At 36.2% G+C, this 12,802-nt stretch overlaps 1 pseudogene; it reads right to left on the reverse strand.

The window, feature by feature from the left end:
• Positions 1 to 7,794: 7,794 nt before the first annotated feature.
• On the reverse strand, positions 7,795 to 7,900 carry LOC132315516 (small nucleolar RNA snoR100; annotated as a pseudogene).
• Positions 7,901 to 12,802: the final 4,902 nt, after the last annotated feature.

Consider the following 12,802-nt stretch of genomic DNA (forward strand, 5'->3'; position numbering starts at 1 on the left):
CAGTGGTTAGGGCGAGTATATCGCCAGGGATATGTAGCTAGATATAATGTAGTTGTGTACCTTGGTAGGTCTAGGTACTCATGCCCACTATATGTGCGTTTTGCGTGTTGCCTACTATTCAGGTTGAGACAACCCTATAGTCTAGTGAGGTTCCTTTAGTGTATGTATATATATATATATATACGGACTACTAGTTACTGTTGGATTAACTAGGATGTATACGTGTATCGGATCTCGGCTTGGACTGTAGTAAAGTAGAACTTGTTTGTGGGCCTGACCCACCATTATTTTTCAGGTGTTCGTCAGGAGTAGAGGTTATTCGTGTTGAGCGAGGATCAGTTTACTTCATTCTTCCGATGCTACATAGGAGTTCCTTTATGATTCAGTTTCTTGATTTAGACAGTTATTGCTGTCATTTGTTTAGTTTGGATTTTTTAGGGGTCCACACAATATGGATTCCTGAGTTGTATTTTGGAGGATCAGTTGTATTAGAAGAGTTTATTAACTAATGGAAATATATTCTGAGGTTCATTATTAGATTATCATTTTAGTTTCTTGTTAGCATTTTATTTATTCTTCTTTATTCTTTTGTACTCTGTGTTTGTTTATTATCAATTTGTTTTGATACCCTCGGGTATTCGGGCGTGAGCTTGGCCAACCCGCATTCGGAAATCCGGGGGTATCACAGCATGTGCCTCATCAAGGGCCACGTCATCATCTATTGCTTTTGCCTCATCAACATTTATTATTTCATCATTTTTAGGTACCTGAGACTCATTAGGAGCCTTTACCTTATCAAAGGATATTATCTCAAATTGATCAATAATATCTGTTACTCCTTTTGTGGCATTTTCAGGAGTGCCAGTTTTTCTTTGTGATTTCCTCTTACAAGGAATAATATCTTTTACACCGACTGGTCTACCACGCTTCAGGCGTGTTTTAGATGCATTTGCTGCATTACTGACAGAAGGTCCCTCAGGGACATCAATTCGTGCTGGAACATTTGCAGTTGGTATATATGATTTTATTACTTTCTTTATATCAGTAAATGCATCAGGTAATTGATTTGCAATATTTTGCAAGTGAATGATCCTCTGAACTTCTCGTTCATATTGATTTGTACGATGATCAAAATGAGACAATTCCAGGGCATTCCAAGTAAGATTACGTTGCTGCTGTGCCTTTTCTCCCCCTAATGGTGGGAAAACAGTCTCATCAAAATGACAGTTAGCAAATCGTGCTTTAAAAACATCACCTGTCAGAGGTTCAAGATATCTAATAATAGATGGAGAATCAAAACTAACATAAATTCCAAGTCTACGTTGAGGACCCATTTTAGTGCGTTGGGGTGGTGCAATTGGAACATATACAGCACAACCAAAAACTCGTATGTGAGATATATTTGGTTGTTGACTAAAAACAAGTTGCAATGGTAAGTACTTATGATAAGCAGTTCGTCGTATACGAACTAATGATGCAGCATGTAATATGGCATGACCCCAGGCAGAAATAGGTAATTTTGTTCTCATAAGCAAATAACGACCAATTAACTGAAGTCTTTTAATAAAAGATTCAGCCATACCATTTTGAGTATAAGTGTGTGCAACAGGATGTTCAATATTAATTCTAACTGACATGCAAAAATCATCAAAAGCTTAAGAAGAAAATTCAGCGGCATTATCTAGACGGATTGTCTTAATTGGGTAATCAGGAAAGTGTGCCCGTAATTTGATGATTTGAGTAAGAAATCTAGCAAATACAACATTACAAGTAGAAAGTAGACAAACATGTGACCATCGTGTTGAGGCATCAATTAAGACCATAAAGTAGCGAAATGGTCCACAAGGTGGATGAATTGGCCTACATATATCCCTGTGAATTCATTGTAAAAATGGGGGAGACTCAACAATGACTTTTGAAGGGGATGGTTTGATAATCAACTTACCTTGTGAGCAGGCGGTGCATAAATGATTATTTGGTAAGATGATATTTTGATCCTTTAGTGGGTGTCTATGTGAATTTTCAATAATTCGACGTAGCATTGTATTCCCCGGGTGACTAAGTCGATCATGCCAAAATATAAAAAGTTTTGCGTCACACAATTTTTTATGTATCACAGCATTTGACTCAATTGTCCTAATGGTTGTATAGTATAACCCAGAAGAGAAAACAGAGAGTTTTTCTAATATCTGTTTCTTGCATGAGGTAATGAAAGTAATGTAGAGATATTCCACATTTCTTTCATTTGCGGTCTCAATATGATACCCATTACAACGTAAGTCTTTAAAACTCAACAGATTTCTCCGAGATCTTGTAGAATATAAGGTATCATTGATTTGTAATCTTGTTCCATGTGGTAAAATGATGTTGGCTTGTTTGGAGCCTTCAATCAAGTCGGTGGGACCTGATATTGTACAGACACTAGCATCTGTCAAAGTTAGGTGAGAAAAATATTTTTGATCTCTAAGGATTGCATGTGTTGTTCACTATCTGCAAGACATATGTCTTCTCCATTTATTTTGGAACTAGTCAGATCCATTCCTATTCAGGAAAATTTCTTTATCAGAAAAGAAACATTTATAACAAAAGAAACTTTAATACAAATTAGAAAATAAAAACTTTAATACAAGGAAAATAAAAACATAGTAGACAGAATGTGAAAAGAAAATAGGATTAATTGGTGTGGACATTTCCATAACCAATCAGGAAGTCTATCTTTTCATCATGGTCCTTAAAAAAATCTGATACATCAAGATTTGTGATGTCATCTGGCTTATCATGACCAATGAAATTCATTTATTTTTGTTTCCCCTTTTCTTTCATTGAGGCTTGATAAAGTTCAGCTAGATGCTTAGGTGTATGAAAAATGCTTTACCAATGCCCTGTTATTCCACACCAATAACAAGAATTATCATGTGCCTTGGGAGGTTGAGCCACATCCTTCCATTGTACCTGTTTCATTTTATTATAATCCTTCCTTTGGGGATATGGTGTGGATATCTGATTGCGAGAATTTGAGAATTGATATCCTTCACGGTAATAGGAATGATTTATATCACGACCATAGTTATTATTGTGGTGTAATTTTTACCACGATCATATTCATTATTGTGGTAGTTATTTTTACCACGACCTTATTCATTATTATAGTCATTTCTACCACCACGACCACGGGATGAGGCAACATATGTTTCAGGGATCGGTGTCCATCCAGTTGGACGAGACTGGTGGTTTCTTAACAGAAGCTCGTTATTTTGCTCTGTCATAAGTAAACATGATATCAACTCTGAATATTTTTCAAATCTACGCTCTCGATATTGTTGTTGTAAGAGTACATTCGAGGCGTGAAATATGGTGAATGTTTTTTCCAACAAAAGTTCATCAGTAATGGTATCACCACACAATTTCAATGTAGAGCTGATTTTAAATAGGGCAGAGTTATATTAAGCCACAGTTTTAAAATCTTGCAACTGCAGTTACTGTCAATCAGCCCGGGCCTTTGGGAGGATGACTGTTTTTTGATGATCATATATTTCTTTCAAATTTTTCCACAAACACAGTGGATCTTTTTCAGTGAGGTATTTAGTTTTTAACTCCTCACTAATATGGTACCGAAGGAAAATCATGGCCTTCACTTTATCTTGTAATGATGCATCATTCTCTTCTTTAATTGTATTTTTGAGGCCCATGGCATCTAAATAGATCTGAACATCCAGAATCTAAGACAAATAATTTTTACCAGAAATGTCCAGGGCCACGAATTCCAGCTTTGTCAAGTTTGACATTTTCGGAATAACTTTTGGAATCAGAAATACTATTTTCTTTGATAAAGTAAATAAACCCAACAATCTATCAAAACTAATATCACAAAATAGATATATAGTTGAGATAGAAAGAGGGAGATAGAGCTTTTTCTTCAAATCTGAAGTGGATAGAGCTCGTGTTGATAACGTGTAATAACTATATATGTATATATATATCTATAGAGTAATATTTATTAGAGAAATGAAAAGAGCCTTTCAGAGAGATAGAGAGAGAACGATAAGAGAGAGAAATGAAAGCTTTCTCATTTAGTGTACCCAAACTAGTACATACATAATGCCTTTTTATAGGCTTCAAATCAAGCTTCTATGTACGCCACTAATGATATCTTCCCATATAAGCCTAAAAAATGTGATCTCATGGATGACTTACATATGTGGAAATCCCACACACTTATATAGATATATATAACAGATTTATATTATTTTTATATCTTGTAGTATATATTAAATTATTATATTTAACTATGATGTTCTCAAAATTTTGTTTTATGATCATATAAATAAAAGGACTTATGTTGAGAAATATACAGACATCTAAAAGAACTTTTGAGTTGTGGTAATAAATTACAGTATTATTTTTTATCCACTACAAATTTATTTTGGTAGACATTTAGAGTGTAATGGTTAAATTGTTGCGTGAATCGGCCACAGTCGTTGCACCTAACAATCACGCCTCTATGTTTACTCACACCTCATGTTTTTTTTTTTTTTTTTTTCTTCGAAAGTTGAAGCTAATATTATAAATTAAATAGCACTATACATGGGAGGCCTTACAAACTCATTCAATGGGGAACAAGGGAGCCCAGAGGCCCAAATAGGAAAATACATATTTTGATAGCCCAAGGCCCAGATAAACAAAGCACCCAACTGTAACCGGCAAGTAGCCGTTAATGGTGGAAGCACTCACACCTCTTGTTGAATGGAGAGTGGAGACATCTTCCTTGTTAAGAATACGAATGGTAAAAAATAAAAATTATTTTATTTTTTTACGGAAATATATGAGCAAGAGTCCATTTTATGACTAGAACCATAAGCACATTATATTTTACTTTTTCGCGCTATGTGAGAAGGTCCCGTGTCTTACTGTCAGCTAGAAAGTTAAAGGAGCCTACCATTCCTCGTAATAAAGCTATGCCTCTTTTCAAATTAGACCATCCACAGGCTCATGCTATAGAAAATGATATTGTTTGGTGTGAATTTTTACACCTTTAATCAAGGGCCTGGGCTATTGTATGTACTTTTATTTTTTAATTAATGTTTAACAACGAATTGAGAACTAAGCAGTGGTAATGGTAAATATTCTCTGAGAAAGAGAGATGCACAAGGCTTTTCAAGAGAACCTCTTTCCCTTAAAAATAATTTTTTTGTTTTTTTTTTTGAAACAAACAAAGTTCTTATTTTTAATGGGCAGACACTGGGAGTTGCATATTGAATTGAAGCATTTAGCCATGACACAGTACTGATTGTGATTAAGAACAAAGTAATATCAATTTTGAGGTTATTTCATGAGCTTTTTAAATAGATCATTATTGAGTGTAGGGATTTTTGGAATTGTTTTACACAAAGTGATTGTTTTCAGACTCGAATTTACATTATTAGGATATCATAATAGCGATGAAAAGAATTTAGAGAGGCCAAATCTTGATGATTTGGCCACACACCACACCTAAATATAACTTTAACAACAGTCATTGACGTGTGGAAAACATAAAATAATTAGTTTGGTTAAGAGGGTGAGAGTTGGTGAGATTCAAGTAAGGAAGTTGGTAACACAACAACAAAAATGGTTACAGAGCACATGCTTCAACCTTCTACCACTAGCATTACTACAAGTAGTAATAACAAGAAATTTGCTTCAGCTTGATTATATTATTTTTGATTGATGCAATTAAATTTTAAGCAGCATTTTTGTTTTATTGCTACTGTTTTTTGGCCTAATAGCTCCAACCTGACACTAATACTTTAATTGAACTCATTAAGTCACTAATGGACTAAGTGTATGCTTCACTACTACTAGTAGTGTACTGATAAGAAGATTAAGCAAGCATTAAGTTGACATTAATTTATTAATAAACTAAGAAACTACTAATTACATCATTGATGAATTTTGAAGAGAGAGAGAGAGAGGTAGACAGAAACACAAAGGCACTAAAAGAAAAGCCAGCCAACTAACCGTTTGACCATAGGGCCCATCAGCCTCCCTCAAATAGTGTAGAAATGGGCATCTTTGGTATTTGGAATAAGTGGAAAAAGCAGAAGCTCTCTGGTTTTTTTTTTTCTTTTTATGGTTTCAATTTTCAAGGCTTGATTGCTCCCTCATCTCTTAGTATTTTTAAGTGCCGTTTGAGGCAAAACGAAGCCCATGACGAGCTCTACACATCCATACCATCAATTTCAGTTTTTGTACACCCTTTGGATTTCAAAATTCAAGACCTACTTTTAAGGATTTTGTGCAAATTTGAGGTAGGGGCTTTTAATCCACAGGTTTCTTGCTCCTATGTGAATTACATCTTCTAATTTGATGCTAGACATGTTTACTTATGCTAGTTGTAGTTTAAAGAAATTATAGCATGTGTATGTGGTTATGTGAGAACTTGTTTTAAATGTTTTATGTGAAAATTCTTACTTATGTGATGATTTATATATCTTCATTGTGCTAGATGCATTATTGTACAAGAGCATGTTAGAATCCCTTGAGAAATTCTTGCGAAATTATGTCTTGCTTACTTAAATAGAGTTGAATGTGAAATGATGATTAAATTCATGGTATTGATGCACTCATGCACTTACATTGGGCATGAAACGGGAAGAATGAGTTTGAAATGAAAAATGAGATTTTGGGAAAAATGATTTGATGAAACGGTTTTGAAAAAAACCCGGTCGCCGCGGGGGTACCAAAGGGCCGGAGTGTTAATATAGCCTAGAGGGGACTAAGGAGTCTACCTAGCGTGGTTGAGCAAGCTGGGCCCCATAATGACGCCGTGGGGGTACCAAGGGTCAGGGACACTAGCCAATCTTCCTCTCGTGTCGCTGCGGGGTCACTAAAGGGCGGGTTATATTAACAGTTTGAAAGTGATGTTTGAGAATAGAAAATGGGGAGTGACATTGGCATGCATTTGCATTTCATGGCATCATGTGGGTTGTACTTGAGTTTAGTTGGAATGTTGTATTATTTCCCGACATTGTATGATCCTCATTTCCTATTGGCCTATTCTTTGTATGGATTCACGGGGACACAAGAAAAGTGTCTTAAGCGTTACCTACTGAGCATATTTGCTCACCCTACTATTTATATTATTTTTTTCAGGTCTTGGAAATAAACTGGTGGACGACAATCCACCTCAACCTTAAAAGTTGTTAGAAGGTTGTTTGCTATTTTGTATTTTGACCGTTCTATGTATATTCGTAGTTGTGGAAATGTAACTAAGTTAGTATTCATGGCCTTGTAACTTAAGAACGAACTTATCTTTTGTTTGATGTAAATGAAACTAATGGAATTATGGTATATGTTTCCATGTCATAGCCTTGTAACTTAAGAATGAACTTATCTTTTGTTTGATGTAAATGAAACTAATGGAATTGTGATATATGTTTCCATGCAATTGTATCATGTAACGTTGTAAGACAGAGACTTTAAAAATTAATCTTGTATTTTGGGACTGTAATTATGATAATTTAGATTAATTGGTGTGTGGATGTTCCACCATGAGAGGAACTATGTTGAGGTATAATGAACGGATGAATGGGATGCTGAATGATATTATGTGTTTTGTGTATTGGGACAGGTTGTTGAAGGCCCATTTTTAGGGGAGGTTATGCCAAATTTTTTTTAAAATTTTGGCATCAGCTAGGGTCGTTACAACATGATACAAGAAAATACAAAGAATGATATAATAAAACTTTACTAGCATATATATTTTTTTTTCGGGAAAGTATAAGAGATTTATAGCAAAACAAAAAAAATAAATATAGATGTAGGTCTGATCCAGGCCCCCAAATCAAAAAGCTAGAAGCATCAGAGGGGGAGACATGATGACCTTTCATTCTCTATGCACTTTACCATGCTTCCTTCATTCTTATATTCTAGAACATTGGCTTATTGTACACAAATATAGATCTCAACGATGATATATATATATACAAAAGGAGGAAGACAGAGGCGAAGAATGAAGATTGAAGAGAGAGTCACGAAGGCAAAGAGAAGAGGGTGAAGAGAGAAGACTGAAGAGAAGAGGCTCAGGGACGGAGGCGCGGTTGAAGTGTAATGAAATGAGATGAGAGTAAGATAACTTAGAAGAATAATGAATAAAAGAAAAAACAAAATATGGTGCTAAGTAATAAGTATATTTAATATTGTGTGTGTGTGTGTGTGTGTGTGTGTGTGTGTGTGTGTGTGTATTAATAGGCAACGATTCGATTCAGATAGGTTTTTCGGGATCCAATCCGTTAACCGAACCGGGAATACCGGATGGCAAATTTTTTAAACCATTACCGAATCATGAGATCTGAAAACCGAACCGAACCATACGGACCGGATTGGTTCGGACCGGATTGATGGATTATTTGCTCACCCCTATACATATCCAATTGTGCATGCATGCACGACTTCCAATTGAAAAAAAAAAGAAAAAAAAAAAGAGAGGAGCCTACCATATAAGATGTCTATTCACTTAAGAGTATTCGGTGTGCAACACCTTATGTTGATTTTAAAGTTTATGTTGATTTTACACTTTAATATATATATATATATATATATATATATATATATATATATGAAGTCAGGTTAGCAATTCTGATGACTTGGCTCTACACATTTTTTTATTTATTAGAGAATTCTTCTCATCGCAGTGGTACCATTCTCTCAGATTTTTCATTCTATTATTTTTAAAATTTGTCTCACCCACCACCATACACCATCACTTTATTTTTAAAAATAAAAGTACATACAACAGCCCAGGCCCTTGATTAAAGATGTCCATATACACTCCATTCTTCACTTTGGTGACCCAAAATGGAGCGCATAATTTGGTATGAATTATATCAAGTGTAGAAATTCAACCCAAACAATATTATTTTATATAACGTAAGTTTGTGGATGCTCCAATTCGAAAAGAGGCATATCCTTTTTTTTTTTTTTTTTTTTTTTTTTTTTTGAGGAATGATAGTTGTTAACTTTATGATGCATAAATAAAAAAATAGGAAGATGAAATAGAGAAAAATTAAGAACACAATATAACATATACAAGGTTCGGCACTAAGGTCTACATTCATGGATCAAGAGCCATGGATGCTACATTTCTCTTATTAATTCTCGATACATTTACATTGTATTGATACACAATATATAGGAAATAAAATTGACAAAATGAATAAATCAAGGAAACAAAATATAATATATATGTATAATATATATATATATATATATATATATATATATATATATATATATATATAAGGAAAGAAGAGAGAAGAAAACGGAATATAATCCATATATATAATATAAATTTCAATATTCTCCCGCAAATTCAAGATGGGTTTCTCGAAACCAACTTGAGTTTGGAGATGAAATCTTGAAAATGAATGGTGGTGGAGAAAAACATCCAAAAGGCCGAAACAACGCTGGGGAAGTGGCTAGAATAAAGCCAGGGAAGTGGCCGGAACAAAGCTTCGGAGCATTGACTACCATCGGTGAAGGAGGATGAAAGAGGAGCACGCGGTCCCCGGGGGCGTAGTAGTGATGGTTAGAGCTTGGGCTTCCATATCCAAGGCTCAGGTTCGACTCCTAGCCTCTGCTTTCCTGGACTCACCCGGAGGTGTCCTTGGGCAGGGCTCCACCCCCCCAGGTTTGTACCCCACGGTGGGTCCCTAAGGGGCCCTGCGTGGGGGAGTTCCTGAGTCATCAAAAAAAAAAAAAAAAGAGGAGCGCGCGGGCTCGTGTAGCGCGGGTGAGATCTACTTGCAAGAGCGTCATCCTGTGATGGGCGGGATGTCACTTGGAAGTGCATGGTTAATATAAAAAGGAAAACAAAGAGAGATCTGAACCAATCAGATTAACTTTCTGCTCTTCTCTTTCACTGTTCTCTGCAATCAGTAAAGGAAGGAAAACAAAAAAAACGAAAAAAAAAAAAAAAAAAACCAAACAAACAAACTAGGATATTTGCTCTGATACCATGTTAACTTTATGATGCAGAAATATAAAAATAAGAAGATGAACTAGAGAAAAATTAAGAACACAGTATAACATATACATAGTTCGGCATTAAGGCCTACATCTATGGATTAAGAACCACTGAGGCTACATTTCTTTGTCTTATTAATTCTCGATACATTTACATTGTATTGATACACAATATATAGGAAATAAAGTTGATAAAATGAATAAATCAAGAAAACAAAATATAATATATATGTATATTATATATAATATATTATACATATATATAAGGAAAGAAGGGAGAAGGAAACAGAATATAATTCAAATATATAATATATATTTCAGTGAACATAGAAGTGTGATTGTTAAGTGCAACGACTGTGGCTGGTTCACGCAACAATTTAACCATTACACCCTAAAATGTCTCCCAAAATAAATTTGTAATGGATAAAAAATAATACTGTAATTTATTACTACCATAACTCAAAAGTTCTTCTAGATGTCCGTATATTTCTCAACATAAGTCCTTTTATTTATATGATCATAAAACAAAATTTTGAGAATATCATAGTTAAATATAATAATTTAATATATGATATAAGATATAAAAATAATATAAATCAGTAATTTTTTTGGAGCACTTAAAATTTTATTATGTCTAAGTTGTTTTAAATGAGCACCTAGTAAGACATTTGTCACAGGCCTAGAGATTTGGCGCAGCGGCACGGCCCATGTGGCACCAAGGCGTTGCTTCAGCTCCCGCAAGCGCCCTGGTCAGCCACCACGACCTGCCCTCCCAATGATACATGCTAACTGGTTTCCGCCTGCCTTGGCCTCGTCAGGGGAACGACTCCAGCTCCCAACCAGTTTGCGCAGGGATGGCCAACTCCCTTCTTCATAGTCAAGTCCACGACTAGCGACAAGCACCTTGAACTGAACCGAGTCGACCTGCCTGAACTCTGAAGAGGTACCATCTTGTGGTCCTGCACGCCCCTTCCCTGGAACCATTCCTAATCAATGAATGTTCTTAGCCAACCAGTATGCGTGTCTTCTATGCTTATGGCGTCGTTAGGAATCAGAACGTAACATTCTCCTCCACCCAAATTCTGCGACGCCCTCGTCGCAGTGCGGCACTGACTCCACTGCGTCCAACATTCCAAAATCTCTTTCCTCCAAGTGGTATGCTCACCTGCCCACCATCACTTCCGTGTACAACCCCTGGCTGCACTCGCCCAATGATAGGGTTTCGGGCTAAAGGGACGCCCACTTTTTCAGGACGCAACCCCACGTTATGTCGCCTCCGTGACACCCCGAGCAAACAAGAGCCCTCCGGCTGACTTGATACGCACCATTCGCAATGGTTTGCATGCCTCTTGAACTTGCAAGAACTTTGGTGCGCACGGCCCTCCAGCCATCCGATGCGCGCGGCCCTTCGGCTTCAAATGATGCATCTTCCTGGGGAGATAGAGGCTCTCATCCAACAGCATTGATTGCCCACTGACGCTTTAATGCACCAACTTCCTTCTCAAAACCTGATCGGTTGGTCAATCATACATCAACCTTTGCAATAGCACGAATCATTGTAAAATAGGGCTATTGGTCGGGTAAGTCGAACCACTGGGACTGCGCTAGTCTATGGCAACCTAAGTGTCTAGAATTGTTTTTAGAATGATAATGGGTTTATAGAGGGTTTTGGTTGTTTGTCACTTAAACTTAGAACTTAGAATGCATAAAATAGTAGTGCTAGTAAATGAGAGTTAGAGATAATAAAAGGGGAAACTAGAGAAGTGAATCCACCTACGCCCTAAATACATGCTAAATCAAGACTAAATTGGGGATAAACACTATATAAGCAATGATCGAGAATTATATAGCAACACATAGTTGCTTCATAACCAATAAAAAGTTCATGAGATTAAAACAAGAATGGTCTATCAAAAGACAACACATTTGGACTACCTAGACTAGGGTGTAGTATCAAATACATTAACTTAAGCAAAAGACCATCAAGCATTCAATCAAATGATGAAGCACATGAAAGTAAGAATCAAGCATAGTCCATCAAAGGAGGTACCTAAGCAATGGAATATCAAGTTTCAAAATTAACATGCCTTGAAAACCATTCATAGTTAATATCTTCATTGTCACTATGAAAATAAAAGCAATAAGACTAATGTAAGAATCATCAAGACAAGCTAAATAACTCACATCAATCATTTAAACATGAATGTTCATTACAAGAAGTAATAAGCTCTTAAACTATGAAAAGACCAAAGTTTATACATTATAATCCCCAAAATAGAACCTAATCTAGAACATGAACAAAAGGGGAGGCTTCATCACCTCCCTAGATGAGGTTTAGTTACCCATGAGTGAGCTAGGAGAAGGAAGAAACTTGCCCTTTTCCTCCATTTTCGAGCTCCCTTCCTTTTGCTCCAAGAACCCTCTTCTTCTTGCTCTCTTCTCTCTCCTCTATCTTGCTAAAAAAATGAAGCTCTCTAATGTGTGGCCCTTGGGTAGCTTTTTATGCTCCAACAACACCCTCTCTCCTCTAAGGAACACCTCCAACCACTTCATAAAGAAGGAAGATGGCATTGAGGAAACCAATGTGCAAGTAGGCTGAAATGAGCCATTTCCGAAGGGCATTCTGCCTGATTTTCGAGCACTCGCTTGGTGATCTCGAGCACTCTAACTTAGTGCAATGTGCAACATGCTCCTCTTGCTCAGCGCTGACCTATTTTGGTAAAACTGCTATAACTTTGTACCCCGAACTCCGAATGATGATCTGTTTGAAGATTTGGAGAGCTGATTCAGTGCTTTAAAA

This window comes from Cornus florida, unplaced genomic scaffold (genome assembly GCF_030987335.1).
Source record: "Cornus florida cultivar Cherokee Brave unplaced genomic scaffold, ASM3098733v1 CherokeeBrave_3.0.0_Hap2_Chr06, whole genome shotgun sequence".
Taxonomy (NCBI): Eukaryota; Viridiplantae; Streptophyta; class Magnoliopsida; order Cornales; family Cornaceae; genus Cornus; species Cornus florida.